Below are 6,080 nucleotides of genomic sequence, written 5' to 3' on the forward strand. Positions count from 1 at the left end.
GAATATTTTCAAATTTATCTGTAGAGTTGTGCTAGTATTTTCTTTTACCTTTTAGTATCCTCTGGACTATGCATATATCCCTTTTCTCATTCTTAAATTTGTTTATTTGTGTTTTCCTTCTATTATTTTTATTAGATTTTGTAGAGATTATTATATTTATCTCTCTTTTTTTAGAAAAAACAACACGTTTTAAATCTTTGGTAAAATTTTATTTTAATATAATTTCAAATGTATAAAAGTTGAATGTGTAGGATAGCAATCTCCCATATGCCCATTGCCCAAATTCACCAATTGTTTACATTTTGCCCATTTGCTGTATTATTTCACATATGCATATTATACATAAAATGTATATCATATATGTATTTCTGCTACTATTCTACTTATTTCTATTTTTTTCTGAACCATTTCGAAGTAAGTTGAAGATACCATGTCTATTTTTCCCTAAATACTTCAATGTGTATTTCCTAAGAACAAGGATATTTTGTTACTTAACCACAGTATAGTTGTCAAAATAAGGAAATTAGACATTGATACATTATTTTGAATCCATATTCAAGTTTATCTGTGCCTCAATAATGTCTTTCATAGCATTGCTTTGGTTATCACATCTCTTTAGTTTTTCTTCAGTCTGGAAGAATTCTTTAGACTTTCTTTTTCTTTCTTGATTTGAAATTTTGAAGAGGGCAGGGCAGTTACTTTGCAGAATGTACCTCAAGGTGATTTTGTCTGATCTTACCTCATGATAAGATTTAGGTTATTCATTTTGATGGAAATACCACAGAAGTGATATTGTGTCATTCTCAGTGTATCATTTTAGGAGTAACATGATGTTAGTTTTGATCACTTCGTTAAGGTGGTGTCTGCAAGTTTCTCCACTTTAGAGTAATTGTTTATCCCATTGTCATTAGTAAGTAATTTGTGGGGAGATAATTTGAGGCTTTGAAAATATCTTGATCCTTTTCAAACATTCACTAATTTTATTATCTCTTGATGATTTTTAACTCAATCATCTGATCTGTATTTATTGACATTCCACTGTAAGAAAGGCCATTTATTCTCTCCTATTTACTTATACCCGTATGGGTTCGTGGGTTCTTATTTTATTAAAGTGGTTATAACGCATTACTATATTTATTTTGATACCTCTGGCTGTCCTCCTCTCTATTCAACAGTGGGGGCCAGGGGTCACAGTGCATGCTTCCACTGAGGCTCTTCTTTATTCTTTTGATATATCTCCATGATTCTTTGAACACTTCCTTACTTCCACTTTCCCAAGGAAACTTGGTTGTTTTTAGTCAAGAATGGCATTTAGATACTAAGATCTGCATGCTATGTATGATCATTGCTACTGATGTATTATTGCCTCTAGTCCCTTTCAGCAAAGGGAGCTAGGAAATATCTTTATCTCTCTATTTATATCTATATACTATACATGTATTTATTTCTGTATCTATGTTTCTATTTCTATATCTAAATTAATAACTATGAGTTTCATTTCCAAATCAATACTACAGAGCATGCACTGGTTCTCCCCTTTCCATATATTTATCCTTCTTTCACTGTTCCTGAACAGTGAGAAATCTGGATTCCTTTATCCTCAAGATTTTTACTCATTTTCGTAAGTCTAGAATACACAGAAGTTAGTTTCAGAATTGTTACATCATATCACTGAGAAAAGTAAGCCTACTAACAAGAACCTTGTTCTCAGGTTTGCTTTTAGGCAAAATTTATATACAGTTAGCTGCACAAAACTAAGTCTACAATTGATGAGTTTTGATAAGTGCATACATACATATAATCCACATCCTATCAAAATAATTTTCCATCTGAAAATGTAGAGCTTTGGTATGCATTCAAAGGTAAGTTGTTATCAGATTAAAATAGACTGTTATAAATGTAAAATGTAAGTCTCTTGGTAACCATAAAGCACAATCTATAGTAGACACACAAAAGATAAAGAGAAAGGAATTAAAGCATACCACTACAGAAAATCATCAAATCACAAAAGAAGAGAGCAAAGAGGAATAAAGGAGTAGAGACATTACAAAACACCAGGAAAAAAATTAACACAATGGCAATAGTAAGTCCATACCTCTCAATAATTACTTTAAATGTAAAGGAATAAATTCTTTAATCAAGACATAGAGTGACTGCATGAATAAAGAAACAAGACCTGTCTATATGCTGCCTACAAGAGAGTCACCTCAGCTTTAAGGACACACCTAGAGTGAAAATGAAGGGATAGAAAGAGATATTCCATGCAAATGGAAACCAAAAGAAAGTAGGGGTAGCTATACTTAGACAAAACAGATTTTAAGCCAAAGACTGTAATAAGAGACAAAGAAGGTCATTATATAATGATAAAGGGGTCAATTCCTCAAGAAGATATAACATTAGTGAATATTTATGCACTCAAAACAGGAGCACCTAAATATACAGAGCAAATACTAACAGACCTGAAGGGATAACTAGGCAACAATACAATAATAATAGGGACTTTAACACCCCACTTTCAACAATGGATACATCATCCAGACAGAAAACCAATATGGAAACATTGGACTTAAACTGCATATTAGATCAGATGGACCTAACAGACATTTACAGAAAATTCCATCCAATAGCAGCAAGGAACATTCTCTGGGATAGATCATATGTTAGGCCACAAAATAGGTCTTAATAAACTCAAGAAGATTAAAATCATATGAAGCATCTTTTCTGACCTCAATGATATGAAACTAGAAATCAATTACAAGAAGAAAACTGGAAAATTCACAAATATGTGGAAATTAAACAACACGTTACTGAACAACCAATGTGTCAAAGAATAAATAAAAAGAGAAATAAAAAAATATCTTGAGGCAAATGAAAATGGAAACACAACATACCAGAACTTATGGGATGGAGCAAAAATTCTAAGAGGGAAATTTATAGCAATAAACTCCTACATTAAGAAATAAGACAGATCTCAAATAAACAACTTAACTTTACTAGTTCCTCCTCAAACAATCAGAAAAAGAAGAACAAACTAAGCCCAAAGGTAGCAGAAGAAAGGAAATAACAAAGAACAGAGCAGAAATAAATGAAATAGAGACTAAAAAGACAATAGAAAAGATCAATGAAACTAAGGGCTGGTTTTTTGAAAAAGTGAACAAAAGACACAAGCCTTTAGCTAGACTTACCAAGAAAAAAAGTGAAAGGACTCAAATAAATAAAAGTATAAATGAAATAAGAGACATTATAACATCCCATACAAATACAAAGGATCATAAGAGACTACTGTGAACAACTATACAACAACAAATTGGATAACCTAGAAGAAACAGATAAATTCCTAGAATCAGACCTACCAATACATGAAGAAATAGAAAATTTGAAAGACCAATTACTAAAGGAGATTGAAACAGTAATCAAAAACCTCCCAGCAAAGAAAAGCCCAGGACCAGAGGGATTCACTGGTGAATTCTATGAAGTATTTAAAGAATAATCGATACGAATGCTTTTCAAACTCTTCCAAAAAATAGAAGAGGAGGAAACACTTCCAAACTGATTTTATGAGGCCAGCATTACCCAGATACCAAAACCAGACAAGGACAGTGCAAGAAAAGAAAACTACAGGCCAATATCCCTGATGAACATATATGCAAAAATCCTCAACAAAATATTATCAAATTGAATTCAATAGTAAATTAAAAGAATCATATACCATGATAAAATGGGATTTGTTCCAGGAATCTAAGGATGGTTCAACATACACAAATCAATGTGATACACCACATTGACAAAATGAAGGATAAAAATCGTATGCTCATCTCAATTGATGATTGAAAAGATGTAGAAAAAAATGCAGAAAAAGCATTTGACAAAATTCAACATCCATTCATGATAAAAACTCTCAACATAATAAAGGCCGTATATGACAAGCTTACAGCTAACATCATAATGAATGGTGAAAAACTTAGTGCTTTTCGGGGCCAGCCCGGTGGTGCAAGCGGTTAAGTGCGCATGCTCCGCTGTGGCAGCCCAGGGTTCACCAATTCGGATCCTGGGCATGCACCAACGCGCCGCTTGGCAAGCCATGCTGTGGCGGCATCCCATATAAAGTGGAGGAAGATGGGCACAGATGTTAGCCCAGGCCAGTCTTCCTCAGCAAAAAAAAAAAAGAGGAGGATTGGCAGATGTTAGCACAGGGCTGATCTTCCTCACAAAAAAAAACAAAAAAAACCTTAATGCTTTTCCTCTAAGATCAGAAACAAGACAAGGATGCCCACTCTCATCACTTTTATTCACTGTAGTACTGGAAGTCCTAGCCAGAGCAATTAGGCAGGAAGAGAAATAAAAAGTATCTAAATCAGAAAGGAAGAAGTAAAATTGTCTCTATTTGCAGATGACATATTATATATATAGAAAACCATAAAGACTCCACTAAAAAACTGTTAGAACTAATAAATGAATTCAGTAAAGTTACCTGACAGAAAATCACTATACAAAAGTCAGTTTTGGAGTGACATCAGCATCATGGTGGAGTGACTTATTCTCTTTGTCTCTCCTCTCTAAGTTACAACTAAACAGACACTCAGTAACCAACAGAGGATTCCTTACACAGCACAACAGGATGCCTGAGAGATCCATGCAGCCATACATCTGAAGGTGGGTGGGCTGGATCCCTGGAAAACAGTGGAACTAGGTAAGTGGTCCCCTCCCGCTCCCCAGTGGCAGCGATCTAGGTCACGGATCCTCACACAGTGGCCGGTGTGACTGTAAGAGGAGGCAGGGGCAGCCTGGCCTGTGCAGGAATGCTTTAGAGTGGTAGCCCAGCCCATGGAAGCACCAACTTTGCCATGGTAGCCCGGCTTATGGGAACGTTCCCCACTGCATGGTGACAGCTCAGCACCCACAAAGGCACTCTGCCCATCAATCACAGCAGCTCAGCCAAACCTCACACTAGAGCAGCACTGGCTCACATGAAAGAAAATGCCCCTTCCTCCTAGCACAACAGCTCAGCCGGTCCCCTGCTGAGAACAGTGGGCCCCATCTGCACAAGAGCAACCTGCCTACTGAGCATAGAGGCCCTGCCTGCCTGTGTGAGACCTGCAGAGTGGCTGTGGCCAGGCCACATAAATGCAGAGCAGCCCTACCAGCCCAACTTCCAGCAGATGAGGCGGGATCAGGAAACACAGGTCCTGCCCCCACCAGTGGTGGCAGGTGGAATCTGTGACCTGACACTACCAACGAATGCACTGGTAAAGGATCAATTCATCAAACACCATGAAGAACTACAGTAACATTTCAGAGCAGAAGGAAAATGACAAGTCTCCAGAAACCAATCCTGAAGTCACAGAAATTTACAATCTAAATGAGAATTTAAAATAGTTGTCATAAGGAAACTCAATGAGTTACAAGAAAACTCAGAAAGACAGTTCAATGAGTTCAGGAATAAAATTAATGAGCAGAAGAAATACTTCACCAAAGATATCGAAGCCCTAAAAAAAACTATACAGAAATTCTGGCTATGAAGAACACAATTAATGAGAAAAAAAAGAGCCTAGAAACCATAAAAAATAGAGCTGACATATGGAGGAGAGAATAAGTGACCTAGAAGATAGAAATATAGAAATGCTTCAGATGGAAGAGGGGAGAGAACTAAGATTTTTTTTTAAATGAAGAAATTCTTCAAAAAATATCCAACTCAACTAGGAAAAGCAACATAAGGATTATAGGTATTCAAGAGAGAGAAAAGAAGGAGAAAGGAGCAGAGAGCTTGTTCAAAGAAGTAAAAGTTCAGAACTTCCCAAACCTGGGAAAGGCACTGGACTTATAAGTACATGAAGCCAATAGAACTCCTAATTACGTCAAAACAAAAAGACCTTCTCCAAGGCATGATATTAAAACTGGCAAAAGTCAATGACAAAGAAAAAATATTAAGGGCAGCAAGGCAGAAGAAAATATCCTACAAATGAACCCCTATCAGGCTTTCAGTGGATTTCTCAGCAGAAACCTTGCAGGCTAGGAGAGAATGGAATGATATATTCAAAATACTGAAAGACAAGACCTTTCAGCCAAGAATACTCTACCCA

Source organism: Ceratotherium simum, chromosome 1 (assembly GCF_057802395.1).
Source record: "Ceratotherium simum simum isolate JZ-2026a chromosome 1, ASM5780239v1, whole genome shotgun sequence".
Lineage (NCBI taxonomy): Eukaryota > Metazoa > Chordata > Mammalia > Perissodactyla > Rhinocerotidae > Ceratotherium > Ceratotherium simum.